This window comes from Pinus tabuliformis, chromosome 7 (genome assembly GCF_031772625.1).
Source record: "Pinus tabuliformis cultivar Carrire ecotype Pingquan chromosome 7, CPIR1, whole genome shotgun sequence".
Lineage (NCBI taxonomy): Eukaryota > Viridiplantae > Streptophyta > Pinopsida > Pinales > Pinaceae > Pinus > Pinus tabuliformis.
Window position 1 is genome coordinate 489,273,169 of NC_142293.1, and position 15,706 is coordinate 489,288,874.

Below are 15,706 nucleotides of genomic sequence, written 5' to 3' on the forward strand. Positions count from 1 at the left end.
TGCACAATCCGGTAGCATCAACCTCTGATAAACATGTTGATTGCATTCCGTCAACTAGCGAGAGTGAAGGACAAAGAGGGAGACCAAGATCACCCTGCAGACTGTGTGAAGGTGATCACGCCATCCACCGTTGTCCATTCTTAGATGAGGCGAAGAGAGTTTTGGAAGATCGTCCGGTTTCACCGTTACGACTTCCTCCTCGATACCAAAAACTCGTGCCAAGTCCCTCGATAGTTGAAAATCCAGCTGGCCCGATCAAGTGGTCAGCTGAAGTGTCGGTCATTGAGAATGAACCTACTGAATCCATACCAGACGAAAGTCTAAAGGTCGAAACGGCAGTTGACCCGGTTCTTCCTTCAGAGGTTTCATCCTCAAATGACACCGTCGTTGAAGATTCATCTTCGAATGACACCCTCACTGAAGAGAATAAGGATGACACCATCCAGATTCTTTTCATCAACACAGACTCTGATGAGCATCAGGGCAACGCGCCCATTCCTTTATCGCAGGAAGGAACATCGTCAGGGTCGTATCCGGCCGTGTATTCGGTCCCACCACCAAGCAACCTGGTTGTGTCCTTTGATTGGAATCAACTAGGCAGACCCCGGTTACCAGCCAGTATCCCATTCAGAATCATCGTCCAAATCTACAGAATGGTGATGGCTGGAACTATCATTGATGAAGGGGCATCTGTGAGTATCCTTTCCTCTATTGCTTGGGAAGCACTGGGTTCCCCGGCGCTTTTACCTGAGATTAGAAATCTATCAGGTTTTGATAAAGGAACCAGTCGCCCGTTAGGGATTCTCCCCAATGTTCCCATTACATTGAAGGGGAAGACAGTTCATATGAACGTCATGGTCGTCCAGGGACCCTTGGTATATAACTTACTCCTTGGACGAGACTATATATATTGCATGGAGGTGATAGTGTCCTCACTCTTTAGAGTTATGTGTTTTCCGCACGAAGGAAGAATGGTCAAGCTCGTAGACCAACTTTCATTTCCAGGATCACGCATCGCAAATAGTCAAATACCATCCCTTAACGGTTTACTCACTCAAGGAATGCCTCCACCCCCGGTTCTACTTCCCGATGAATGCGAGTGATTCGGAAAGATGTAACTGGGACCCAGGGGGCATGCACCCTGGCCTGCCTTGGGCAGAGGAAACCTTGGGTACAAAGTTAATTTCCGCAGAAGAATATGACTAGTCCGTACCCCGTCCGAAAGAAGGAAGAGAGGGTTGTTCTAGAATAAGATTCTTTTGTCAAAGTTATGAGAGTGGGATAATTTGTTTCTCGCTCCCCTTGTCTAGATGATTAGGATACCGAGGAAGGGGACCATTTGCGGCAGCAAGCAGTAACCATCTTTGAAGGCAAGCCTCACCCATTAGAACATATGTTTTGAAGGATAAGTAGGGGCAGCCTCCAAAGAAAGAGATTCTATTGCTGCAACAAGTGGCCACCATCTTTAGTAACCTAGTGATAGACATCGCCAGGAAAAAGAGTTTAGTTTGCGGCAGCGAACAGAACCATTTTTCGGATAGTAAGAAAGAGGCAGCGCCTTGAAATTATACTTTATACCTGGGGGCATGCGAACCTTTTGGAGTGCAAGCACGGGACGACTATTTATTTTTTAAATTTTTAGGTCCTCCCTTTAAACCTATAGGTCTAACCCGTTAAACTCATAGGATTAGCCGTTTCCAGCTTGCATAAAGAAAGGATGTGGGGCAAAAGTCAAAACTTGCCAAATAGGAGCATAGCTTCGTGGGATAAAGCTCCTTAAAAAATAGCTATCTCACCTGAGGCGTTTCTTGTATTATGACTAGTATATTCGAGCAGTTTTAGCACACAGTTCATGCTCGTTAAAAAATAAACGCAAGATCCGAGCAGTTTTAGCACATAGTTCATGCTCGTTAAAAAATAAACATAAGTTGTGAGCAATCTTCCCCTAGAGTTCAAGCTCACCCAGAAAAAATGAACCGGTAAATAACCTTGGTAAATGTAACCTTTGACAACCATATTAAAGCCCTTGGTCGTGTTCTTGCAGTCTCACCTCCATCCGTTCATTTGGCCAATCGTTCATCTCCATATGTTTGTTTACCCTTTTTGAGGAATAGCTGCGAAGAGTGATTTCACTTAGCCATCCTTGTGACACTGCCGTGATTGGAAAATTCCAACCTGTACCTGGAATCTGCTGCTATCCCTGTTTATCACTCGTTCCTCAAAAGACGAGTCTTCTTTGAGCTCTTTTCTCCTGACTCGTAAAATATGAAAAGTTTGCCGAGTTTTGGCCTTCCAGCTCGTTAAACGACCGGAAGAGCTATCCCTCCTCTAGATTTTAATCTTTTTGGACCTGAGGGATTATTGCACAAAAAGATCGAGCACTTGTTTTGTTCGGCTCGTTAAAGCAATCGAAAATTCATCCCTTCTGTATTGTTTTATACTTTTTCGGACTTAAGGGATTAGATGACGAAAAAGGAATTCTGGAGTTAACTTTATGTACCTTTTCAGACTCTCTAAAAATGAAAAGGACCGAGTTATCCTTGTCGTTAGACTCGTTAAATTCATTAAATAGCGACAAACTTGTCTTTAGACGAGAACGAGTTTCCCTATCGCTAGGCTCGTTAAAACATAGCGATGGGCTTGCCCGAAGGGCAGGTTATAGAACAAGCATATGTTATCCTCCTCAAGCTTGATAAAAATAAAGAGGTACTAGTCAGCAATGACTGGGGAAAAATTGGGAGAACCTCACAGCTTTAATGGTAGCAAGTCGCTCTTGAACATGACACTTTGTCCTCCGCATCACATCGGGTTGGGTTGTTTCATTCACCGGTCTCATCACCATGGTCCTCGCCACACCATCCACATTTAGGGTAATGCTACCAATCCATCACATCAGTGTCGTTATATGTTCAAGAGATGTTGTTCTGCAAAGAGTCAACCGTGTCCCATCCACTGCCATACATTGTCCTTCATCCATTTCATGACTGCCACCCTGAATCATACATCACAGTTTGTTTTTCACCTCATCACAATCACTAGCTCCGTTCTGTGTCACTGATGTGGGATTCATTAAGGCCCTCCTTTGACGGATCGCTCCTTGTCGACATCAGCTCATTATCCAAGGAGTTGATCTAGGAACAACCCTTTCAGTACTTTGAAGCTTGCATGCCTCAATGGCAAGTTTCTCACTTCCGGCGACAGGTATACATCAATGACCTTCGACCAGAAGATTTTGCATGGTGGTCGACGCCAAGTCCTTTATTCCCACCATGTGAATTGTACTGCCGTACCTTGAGGGTCATCATCCTTATCGGTGATTCCTCTCGTGCTTGTTAACGGTTTACATCATTGACCGGTAATCAAGCGATGTCTTTCCATGTTTGACTTCAAGAAATTCTCACATGGATCGACTTGTACATCGAGTGAAGATTGGAAGAGATTGAAGACCCCGGATCTAGTTTCATCCATCCGAGCTGTGATATATATTCAGGATATAAAGACATTTGATATGTACATCATTGCAGCAGATGATCATCCTTCTCAAAGGATGATAATTTCAGCAGAGAATTATCAGTCTATCATCAGACGATCGTCTGTGCTATGTACCAAAATGAATTTATAAAGCTGAGCATGGGAATGCCCGCCTCAGCTAGATCATGAAAAAGAATGAAAAATAATGTATTGTATTGTATCTTATTACAGGACACTTCTCAGCAGATTGAATGAACTTCGGATCCTCCTAATAAAGCATTTCACCCGATAAACGACCTCATACTTTAGGGGGCATCTGTTATAGACAATTTTGTGCCTTGCAGCATCAGCCATGAATTGTCAATAATCCAAGGGATCCAAAGTCCCTAAACATGATGTTCCTACCCCTAGAGGAACAAGGTCAGCAAACCAACAGCTCTCAGATCAGTTCTCCACCTGAAAACACTCAAAAACAAGCAATCCTGAAATCAAAGCAGGTGCTCCACTAGGCTTCTGCACTGAAACTCAACTCCTCCATGGTGTACCTGCGTTGCAAAGCAGGTAGAACAAAGGCCACCTGCGCTGACCGTGATGGGACAAGTGGCACACTGAGTCATTGCTCTGGAATCTTCCAAAAATGACACTTGGATCAAGGATTTCGCCTTGTGATGAGTCAGAGGCTCTGTTTCTCCAAGTGGAAGCAAGGTTCTCCAAGTGGACTCAAGAACTGAAGATCAACTGAAGAGAGAAAGGACACAAGGCAGCTACACATCAGTTGCAAGCTGACTCATCCTTTCTCAATTCATCTATATATTGAGCTCTCTCCTATGAGCTCAGGAGGCTAGAATTTTGTGCAAAGTAATGATATGTTGTTGGTTTCACTATAGAACTATTGGGTGATTGCTTGAAGGAGGTGAAGAGGAGAAATTCTTTCTATTGGGAGGTGTTGCTGGATTGGGGCCTTCAATGGTTGTAACCTTCTCAGAACTTTACTTCTTCCATTAATAAAAGCTATTGAGGTTCTTCTATACGCACTTGTTTCAATGATGTATTGTGATAATTGTATATTTGATTTATGCTAATCCTTGAATCAGTTATGATTGCATGCTTCTTGTAGTTTCCTTCTTTGTTATTTTGCAGGATCTCATTGTAGCTGGGCCAGCAAAAGAGCAAGGAGCTGGGAGCAAGCAGCAAAGAGAAGAGATTGGAGCAAATATTAAGCGCAAGGCAACGGTTAGTGCATTTCTTCATTCTCTCTTGCTTTCATAAAGAAGTAAACCTTAAGTAGTTTTATTTACAGTTGTTGCTGAGGTACTATCACCCTTAGAGTGGGATAGGGTCATCCGAATCGGATACTTTTCCCTACAACAGTGTGGAACCTAATTATCTTCTTTATTTAGAGGTATCACCAGCTTGTAATGTGGCAGCAACTCCACCCGTAATATTTGTGTTGTAAGGGGGATCCAGGGGGGTGGCAGCGATCTTTAGGAGCTCTCCCCCAAGTAGGGGATTGGGAGAAGTGCCCCCAAAGCTAAAAATAGATCTAAAATAGCCTTGTAAAATGTTGTAATTTCATAGTCAATCTGGGTCGTTCATTAGGTGGAGATCTGATGATAGAATTTATGCTTAATTTAGGGTTTTTTTTCCCTAGAAGGCAACACCTCGCTATATATGATGGAATTGTATTGCATCTATGTAGATTTATATTCTAAGTGAGAAAGAGAGAGGAGATTGTGTGAGAGAGAAGAGGGAATTACAACAGATCTGTTGTAGGTTGTATCTCTTCAATTTGCTGGATAATATAAAAAGAAGAACTCGATGTTTCCCGTGGATGTAGCCCAAATTTGGTGAACCACGTATATCTGTGTCTCTCTTGTTTTATGTGTTTTTGGTGTTTATATTTCTACAATATATTTTATGTGTTCCATTGCTCTGTAATATATAATTTTCTAACAACTGGTATCGGAGCCTAAGGTCTATTTGGCTGATAAACTCACAGAAGAGAAGGGTTCCTGGTTCAAGCGGGAGAAATGGCAGAAGATGGTAGGTTTAGGGTCGAAAAATTAACGGCCAAAACTACCAGCTATGGAAGATGTAGATGGAAGATTATTTGTACCAGAAATATTTGTACCAACCATTGAGCGGAAAGACAAAGAAGCCGACGAGTATGACAAACACAGAATGGGATATTCTCGACAAAAAGGCACTTGGAACAATACGATTGTGCCTAGTGGCATCAGTAGCCTTTAATATTTCAAAGGAAACGACAACAGAGAGTTTAATGTCAGCATTGGCCAAACTATATGAAAAACCCTCGACTTCAAATAAGGTATTTCTTATGAAGAATTTATTTAATATGAAGATGTCAAAAGGTGGATTTGTTGCTGATCATTTAAATGAATTTAATACAATTACCTGTTAGTTAAGTTATGTAGGGGTAACTTTTGATGATGAAGTTAGGGCTCTATTATTTCTGTGCTCATTGCGAGAAAGTTGGAATGGTTTAGTTATGGCCATTAGTAACTTTGTCTCTGGATCTAGTACTTTAAAGTTGGATGATGTTATCGATGCAATCCTTAGCGAGGAAATACGACAGAAAAGCTCCAGTGAGACATCAGGTAATGCTTTGACTACAAAGACTAGGGGAAAAAAATGGAAAGAGGAAAGAGCCAAGGATATCGCAGTAAGTCAAGGGAAAAGAAGGAGACATGCAACAAGAAAACAATCATGAAGCGAATGTGGCAGGTGATGTGTTGCAAGATGCTTTGATTATTTCATTAGAAAATATTATTGATTCCTATGTGGTAGATTGAAGAGCCTCATTCCATGCCACACTCAATAGGAAACATTTTATTGATTATGTTCAAGGATATTTTGGGCAGGTTCGATTGGGTAATGATAAGCCCTGTAAAATCATTGAAATTGGTATAGTTTTCATAAAATAGCAGAATGGAAATCAATGGCTATTGAAAGAGGTAAGGCATGTTCCATATCTGAAGAAAAATCTAATTTCAACAGGGCAGTTGGGAGGTGAAGGCTGCGTGACTACTTTTATAGATAAAACCTGGAAGGTCACTAAAGGATCCCTAGTAATAGCAAAAGGAGAAATGGTTGGTACATTGTATTTATACAATGGTATTTCTAATTATGTTAATGATTTAACCTCTACAGGAGAAGATACAACATTGTGGCATCATAGGCTTGGGCACATGAGTGAGAAGGGGATGCAAATTCTTCACTCAAGAAATTTGTTGTCAGGTTTGAAGCATGTTGATTTAAAATTCTGTGAGAATTGTGTTTATGGAAAACAGAAGAAAGTCAGATTCCTAAGAGTTGGGAAATAAAAGAAGAGCGAAAATTTAGAGCTTGTGCATACAGATGTATGCGGAATTGCTCAGGCATCATCTCTTAGTAGCTCTTGTTATTATGTTACTTTTATTGATGATGCAACCAGAAAGACTTGGATTTATTGTATTCGAAATAAATTTGATGTATTTGATACTTTCAAGAAATGGAAAACTTTGGTTGAAAATGAGACAGGAAAAAGGTTGAAGTGTCTTAGATCAAACAATGCAGGTGAATATTGCAGCGAAGAGTTTGATAGGTATTGTTCAGAGAATGGAGTTCGCAGAGAGAAGACAGTTCCAGGAACACCACAAGAAAATGGTGTGTTAGAATGGATGAACAGGACAATCATGGAACATGCAAGGTGCATGAGATTGCATGTAGGATTGCCTTACAATTTTGGGCAGATGTTGTAGATAATGTTGTTTGTCTATTAAATAGAGGGCCTTCAATTTCCTTGGATGGTGGTATTCCAGAGGAGGCATGGACAGGTGAAAAGGTAAACTACTCATTTTTAAAGACTTTTGGTTGTGAATCATTTGTCCACATTAATAAAGAACATAGAACAAAGCTTGAGGCAAAATCAAATAAATGTACCTTTATTGGACACTGTGTTAATGATTTTGGTTATCATTTTTATGATAATAAAAAACACAAAATCATTAGGATCAGAGATGTCATATTCATTGAAAATGTTTTGAATAAGGATTAGCTACAGGAAAAGAAACAGGAAAAAGAAAATAGAGAATACGCAGTGCTTGATGAGATCACAAAAAAGTGAAGGTGCTTGAAAATCATAATGATCAACAGCCAGAACAACAACAACAACCACAATAGCAACAAGCACCTCAAACACCTGAAAGTGGTGTTAGAAGATCTACCAGGATAAGTAGAACCCTTGAATGATACTCTCCTTCATTATATTATGTATTGTTGACTGATTCTGGTGAACCAGAATGCTATGAAAAAGTAGTGTAGGTAAAAACCAGGAAGAAGTGGGAGCAAGCCATGAAAGAAGATATGGACTCCTTAGCACATAACCAGACTTGGGACTTAGTCAGGTTGCCTACAGGTAAAACAAAATTAGAGAATAAATGGGTTTACAGGTTGAAGGAAGAAGATGGAGGTAGGAAAAGGTATAAAGCTAGAATTGTGGTGAAGGGGTTTGCTTAGAAAAAGGGTATAGACTTTGATGAGATATTTTCTCCTATTGTTAAAATGACTTCAATAATAACTATTTTAAGTCTAGTAGCAGCTAAAGATTTGCATCTTGAGCAGTTACATGTAAAGACAACCTTTCTCCATGGGGATTTGGAGGAAGAGATATATATGCAGCAGCCACAAGGATATGAGGTAAAAGGGAAGAAGAAACTAGTGTGCAGGTTGAAGAAGAGCTTGTATGGCTTAAAATAGGCTCCAAGGCACTGGTATCTAAAATTTGATAGGTTTATGTCTAAATAAGTTTATACAAGATGTCACTCTGATCATTGTGTTTATCTCAAAAGGAAAAATGATGACAGCTATATTATATTGTTATTGTATGTAGATGACATGCTTGTTGTAGGTTCTAACATGCATGAAATAAATGTGCTCAAAAGAAAATTGGTGAACTCATTTGCAATGAAGGATTTGGGTGCTGCAAAACAAATCCTTCGTATGAGAATAACTAGAGACAAGAAGAATCGAAAATTAACATTGTCTCAGAGTGAGTACATAGAAAAGGTGTTGAAAAGATTTAATATGAAAAACGCAAAACTAATTAGTATACCTTTGGCTAGCCATTTCAAACTAAGTAAGGAGGTGTGTCCCAAGATTCAGGAAGAAATGGCTTATATGTCTAAAGTTCCATATGAATCAATAGTTGGAAGATTAATGTATTCAATGGTCTACACAAGGCATGATATTGCACATGTAGTGGGAGTTGTAAGCAGGTACATGAACAATTGAGGAAAAGAACATTGGATGGTGGTGAAGTGGATTCTCATGTATTTGAGAGGTACCACAAATCAAGAATTATGCTTTTACGGTTCAAACATTGCTCTACAGGGATATTTTGATGCAGATATGGCAGGTGATAGAGATAAAGGAGGAACACAACAAGGTATGTGTTTACAGTAGGTGGAACAGCTGTCAGTTGGGTTTCAAAACTACAAAGTGTTGTTGTACTCTCAACAATAGAAGTAGAGTATGTTGTTGCTATTAGGGCTCAGTAATTTTCCCAAGGTTAAAGAAAGAAATCACCGAGGTAACCACAAACCACTTTTGGAGATCAGGACCTAACCTTCCTAATCTTAGAGAGGGCTCTCTCTTTATGATTTAACTTTGTTTTAATTAATTAATTTTAGGCTAGTTATGGTTGCACTTGGGTTTTGGTTTGAATTTGGGTGGTGGGATCACTTACTTAGATGAATAGAGGTTTGCTTTTACCATTGGGCTATGGAGTCAATATCAGACAAACTAGATTGGATCAAGATTTAAAAGACAGTGTCTATAGGACAAGATAGGTAAGTTTTTACAAATCTCAGAGGCTGAAGGGTGAAGTGGCTTCTAATCGGATCCAGGGAGAAATTAAGGGTTCCCTAGGCTAGATTATGGAAGGAATGAAAGAGGTCAATTGGGATGGGAGAGCAATTAAGGGTTCTCAAATCCGGATATCAGAGGAAAACATAAAAATGACTAACTGTGGAAAACAAAGTGTACTTAAACAAGTTCTGAGTTATATTTCCAGTTAATACATAAAAATTTGGAATTACAAATAAGTTTATGAAAACATAACAAAATAACAAAATCAAATAAAAAAGATACTTCTCTGCAAATATCTCATCCCATGAATCCTGTAGTTCAATGCTTTTATTACTTGCTCCAGTCTGTTGACTTGAAATTGGTACAATCACGTTTAGGTTCAAGATCAAAATAACTCTACAAATGTATAGTAACCCACATGAAATACTTTGAAATGTGAAGTATTTATACAAAAGGAATTTACAAAATATCTCAAACTATATTGAGAACTAATCTAGGAAAAAGAAATATCTTCGTGCAAGAAGATAGAGACAACTATTGAATTGTTGTTTGTTGTCCCTGTTACTTAGGTTTTGCTGTCTTTTAGTATTTGATATTTTTCCCTTTAAGCTACTTGGCTATTTGGTCTTCATGCTAGATGTTCTGTTTTACTTTTAACCTTTCATCTGATACACTTCGACTCTGCTAACCTATCAATATCCTTTTACTATGCTCTTTTACTTTTTACTGTACACCTATATTTTTACTGTGCATTTACTACAGTAAATCATTTAGTTTTTCCCATTTCTCCTCATCTTGTAATTGGATTTTGATCATCTTTCTATATATTTTGTTTGCCTCTGTGTATTTGGCAAAAGTAGGATTATTGACAAAAAGGTGTTTTACCTCATGTTGGAGGTAAAACAAGTTTTCAAAAGTTTGATACAATACTTTTCTTGTTGGCATGCCACTCATGGATGCAATTTTTACCTAATCTCTAGCCACTTCCCTGATCTTCTTATTGCAAACCTCATGTGTCATTAACTTATCATTTATAACTAAGGGATTAGGTAATCCCTTTTGCCTCAAAACTTCGAACTTAACCATGAACCTGTCAATGGCTAGTTGCATGGTTTGACACTTATCCTCTAAGTTCAACATCAAATTCTTCTTGGTGAGGACTCTTTTAACTTCCAAAATTGTACCTGTCCTGTCAGGTATCTCTAACTCTTGTAGCTCATACTTGTTCTTGGAGTTGAGGAAGTGAATGATCTTTGTTGCTTCCTCTGGCATGTCTCCAAGTTCTTCTTTGACTCTCTGAATGGCTTCTGTAGCCTGCTTTATCAACTCAACTTGTTCAAAAATAACCTATATGGATGGCCAAATATCATTGACAGAGTCAATGATATTGGCCCATAGTTGCTCCTTAGCCTTACCTATAGGTTCACTCAGTGTCAGTTCTTTCTCTAGGATTTTTATTCTTTCTGTCATCCTTGTGGCCTTCTGTTGTTCTTCTTTGTGCATGATTTGGGCCAATTTGTAATTTGTTTCCAAGCTGGTGACTTTCTCCTTAAGTCTATTCATCTTAGTGGTATGAATGGGCATTTCTTCCATTGTTTTGACCAACCTGTTTGCTTCATCACATCTTGAGCCTATTGTTGTATGTTGGGTTGTGTTATATTCTTTCCATGTAGTTAATAGGGGGTTTGAAGGGCACACATAACCCCACTTTATGGGGTCTGGGGTAGCGCCCCAGAAAATTTTGGTTTTGGACCCTATGTTAGGTTGGGCGGACCCACCTATGGTTTTGTGCATGATTTTTGCACATGTTTTTTTTGGACGCGATGGTTTTTTGGTCCATGGTATTGGACGCGATGGTTTTTGGTCCATGGTATTGGATGTGATGGTTTTCGGTCCATGGTATTGGATGCTTCAGCATGTATAAATATGTATTGTAACATTGAAAGGAACATAATGAAAAATCAAGCTGGTAGTCCCAGTTTTGGGATCCAGGGGAAAATCTCTATGTATATGTGTTTTATGTGTTCTTCTCTCGCATTGTTTATTTTCTGTGTTTTCGAATTCGTATGCAGGTAATTTTTGTATGGGGTTAAAACCTACATTTGGTGTCAGAGCAGTTCTGGATTCAAGGGGATGCCTTTTTTGCTGAGGGGTTTTGCTCAGGCCTGTGGTAGACCCTATTCAATGGAAGATCTGCGAGATCGATTCTGGTGGTGAAAGAAGATGGCGAGTAGTGGAAATATAGAGATCGAGAAATTTAATGGTCAAAGTTTTTAGTTGTGGAAACTCAAGATGGAGGATATGTTGGTGGATAAAAACCAGTGGATTGCAGTAGACCCAGGTACTAAGCCAACGGGAGTGTTTGATGAAGAATGGAAGAAGTTGGATCGGAAGGCAAAGAGCACAATAATATTGTGTGTCTCAGTTTCAGTATTGTTGAATGTATCAGGGGAAGCTACGACGAAGGCTTTGTGGGACAAGTTAGGGACTTTGTACCAATCTAAGTCTCTGGTGAATAAACTGTTCCTGCGAAAAAAACTGTATAACCTAAGGATGAAAGATGGAGATTTGGTGACAGAGCATTTGAATGCATTTAACACTGTGGTAAGTCAGTAAGCCTCTGTTGATATTAAAATTTCAGATGAAGATAAGTGCATTAGTTTGTTGTGTTCTCTGCCATATTCGTGGGATAGTCTGGTTATTGCAATAGGTAGCAATGAAGTTGCCTTGCATTTTGATGAAATAGTCTCATCCTTGCTGACGGAGGAGATGAGATGGAAAAATATGGAGAGACAAAATGGTGATGCCTTGTCTGTACGAGGGCGGACCCATAACAGAAACAAAAATAAGTCATCAAGTGGGAGATCTAAATCTAAAGGGAGATCTAAATCTCCAGGAAAACCTGTAAAGGTGGTGTGCTGGAAATGTGGAAAGGAAGGGCACTACAAAAAGGACTGTAAATCTAAAGCTCTTGACAAAGGAAAGGGATCTGATGAGGCTCCTTCTGCAGATGCAAAAACCACCTCAGATGAAGGTGGGGATGTGTACTTGGCTTCTTCAAGTACACATGTAGATCATAAGGCATGATTGATTGACTTAGGTGCATCCTTTCACTTCACTCCCCATAGAGAGTGGTTATGCGAGTATGAGAAATATGATGGTGGTGATGTCTTCTTAGGGGATGACAGGAAGGCTAGAATCATTGGTCGCGGAAAAGTAAAGTTGAAGTTGCAAGGTGGAAGGGTTAGAACACTTCTGGGTGTTCTACATATTCCTACATTGGCCAGAAATCCGATTTCTGTAAGCAAGCTAGATGATGCAGGTGTAAAAACAATGTTCGAGAAGGATACCTGCAAGATGGTTCGGGGAGCACTGGTATTGATGCGGGGAGTTCAGATTGGAACTCTTTACAAGCTGCAAGGTAGCATTGTTAGATGGGTGCAATAGTTTTGTGGTTCCTGAAAGTGGAGTAGAAAATCTAGTGGTCTTTGGAGAGAAGACCATGTTGTCGCATCAAAGGCTTGGACATATTGGAGAAAAGGGCCTTCGGATACTTCATGGTAAAGGTATGGTAGAAGGTATGAGTAATAGCTCTCTGGATTTTGATTTCTGTGAAAATTGTGTATATGGGAAGCAGAATTGGGTGAGTTTCCCCTCTGGTAGTAAGAGGGTGAAACAGATATTAGAACTTGTGCATAGTGATGTGTTTGGACCTGTGAAGGTTCCATCACTATTTAAGTCTGTGTACTATGTATCATTTATAGATGACTTCTCAAGGAATACATGGATATATTTCCTTAATAAGAAATCTGAAGTCTTTGACAGGTTTAAAGAATTTGAGGCTCTGGTGGAAAACTAGACAGAGAAGAAGATAAAGGTGCCGAGGACATATAACGGTGGAGAGTTTTGCAGTAAGGAATTTGAATAATTCTGTAAGAAGTGTGGTATAACACGGCAGAAGACTACTCCATATACACCTCAGAAAAATGGAGTTGTAGAAATAATGAATAAGACATTGATGGAAAGGGCAAGAAGCATGCTCAGTGGTGCCGGGTTAGGACAAGAATTATGGGCAGAGGCGGTGGATACTGCATGTTACTTGGTCAACAGGTCACCTTCATCAGCGTTGGAGGATAAGACTCCACAAGAGGTATGGATTGGTAAGAAACCCTCTCTTTCACATCTGAGGCTATTTGGATGTGATGCATATGTACATGTTCCAAAGGAGAAATGAACCAAGTTGTATAGTAAATCTGAAAAGTGCATCTTTATTAGGTATAAGGATGGTTTAAAGGGTTATAAGCTTTGGAACCCAGTCACACGGAAGGTTGTGTACAGCCGAGATGTGGTGTTCAGAGAGGTGAAAGATGTTATTAAACATGAAGTCCAATGAAAGGAACCTGAGAAGATAGAGTTTGAGCTAAAGGAGGAAGAATCAGACTCTACAGTAGATGAGGAATCAGAAGATGAAGAGCCACAAACTATGGCTGTGAGAAGATCAGTTCGAGAAAGAAGGCAACCTGAAAGGTATAGTCCATCTGCTTTCTGTTCAAATTTTTCTTTATATTTTATTGACAATGATCCCATAACTGTGAAGGAAGCAGTAGATTCAAAGGATGGAAAACTCTGGAAAGAGGCCATGGTTGATGAAATGGCATCTTTGCACAAAAATGAGGCTTGGGACCTGGTGGAGTTGCTGGCTGGAAGGAAACCCATTGGCAGCAAATGGGTGTTCAAAAAGAAGACAAATGTAGAAGGAAAAGTGGAGAAATACAAAGCTCGGTTGGTAGAAAAAGGTTATTCCCAGGTGCTAGGAATTGATTTTGGTGATATTTTTTCTGCTGTTGCCAAGGTAACTTCTATTAGATTACTTTTATCTGTTGCTGCTACTTTTGATTTTGAGGTAGAACAGATGGATGTGAAGACAACATTTATTCACGAGGATCTGGAAGAGGAAATCTACATGAAGCAACCTGAAGGCTTTGTAGTGAAGGGTAAGAAAGAACTAGTATGCAAGTTAAAGAAGTATTTGTATGGGTTAAAACAATAACCAAGGATGTGGTATCAAAAATTTGATACATTTATATGAGGACTTGGCTTCACCAGAAGCAAAGTAGATCATTGTGTGCATTTTAAATTAATTGGTGATTGTGTTATTTATCTGGTCTTGTATGTGGATGATATGTTGCTGGTTGGAAATTACAAAGAAATTATCCAGGATTTGAAGACCCAATTGTCCTCCAAATTAGAAATGAAAGATCTTGGTGTTGCAAACTATATTTTGGGCATGGAAATTAAAAGAGATCAAGAAAAGAGGAAGCTCTGGTTAAACTAGAGGAAGTATGTTGAGACAATACTGCAAAGGTTTAATATGCAGGATAGTAAACTGGTGAAAGTTCCTATTCCTATAGGTGTGAGGTTATCTGTTGAACAATGTCCCAAGACACAAGAAGAAGAAGAGGACATGTCCCATGTTCCATATGCAAGTGCAGTGGGTAGCCTGATGTATGCAATGGTATGTACTAGACTAGACATTGCACATGCAGTGGTAGTATTGAGTAGGTTTATGTCAAAACCAGGAAAGGAGAATTGGACAATAGTGAAGCGAGTTTTCAGGTATTTGATTGGCACTTGTGATTATGGTCTATGCTACCAAGGAAGACCAGGATTGGACAAAGTGTTGGATATTCATGGCTTTGTTGATGCACACTGGGTTGGAGATCTGGATCAGAGAAGTTCTACAAGTGGGTATGTGTTTAAACTATTTGGAGGTGCAGTCAGTTGGATGAGTAAGAAACAATCTGTAGTGACACTATCAACTACAGAGGCAGAATACATGGAAACCACTCATGCAAGCAAGGAAGCAGTTTGGTTGCAGAGATTGTGTTCAAGTATGGGGTTAGTACAGGAAGCTATAAGGATAGACTGCGATAGCCAAAGTGAAATTTTCTTGGCAAAGAACCCTACATATCATTCAAAGACAAAGCACATTGATGTTCAGTATCACTTTGTGAGGGATATGATAGAAGACAAAAAGGTGTTTCTAGTAAAGGTGGACACTTTGAAAAATACTGCAGATGCATTGACAAAATCTGTGAGCTCTGAGAAGTTCTCTTGGTGTAGAGAGACAATGGGCATTTCAGGGCTAGGAAAATGACTAAGCTCTCTTGTAGTCCCTTGTGGAAAGAAAACAAGAAGTGGGAGAATGTTGGGTTGTGTTATATTCTTTCCACGTAGTTAACAACGGGTTTGAAGGGAAACCATAACCCCACTTTATGGGGTCTGGGGTAGTGCCCCGGAAAATTTTGGTTTTGGACCCTATGTTAGGTTGGGCGGACACACCTATGGTTTTGTGCATGATTTTCAC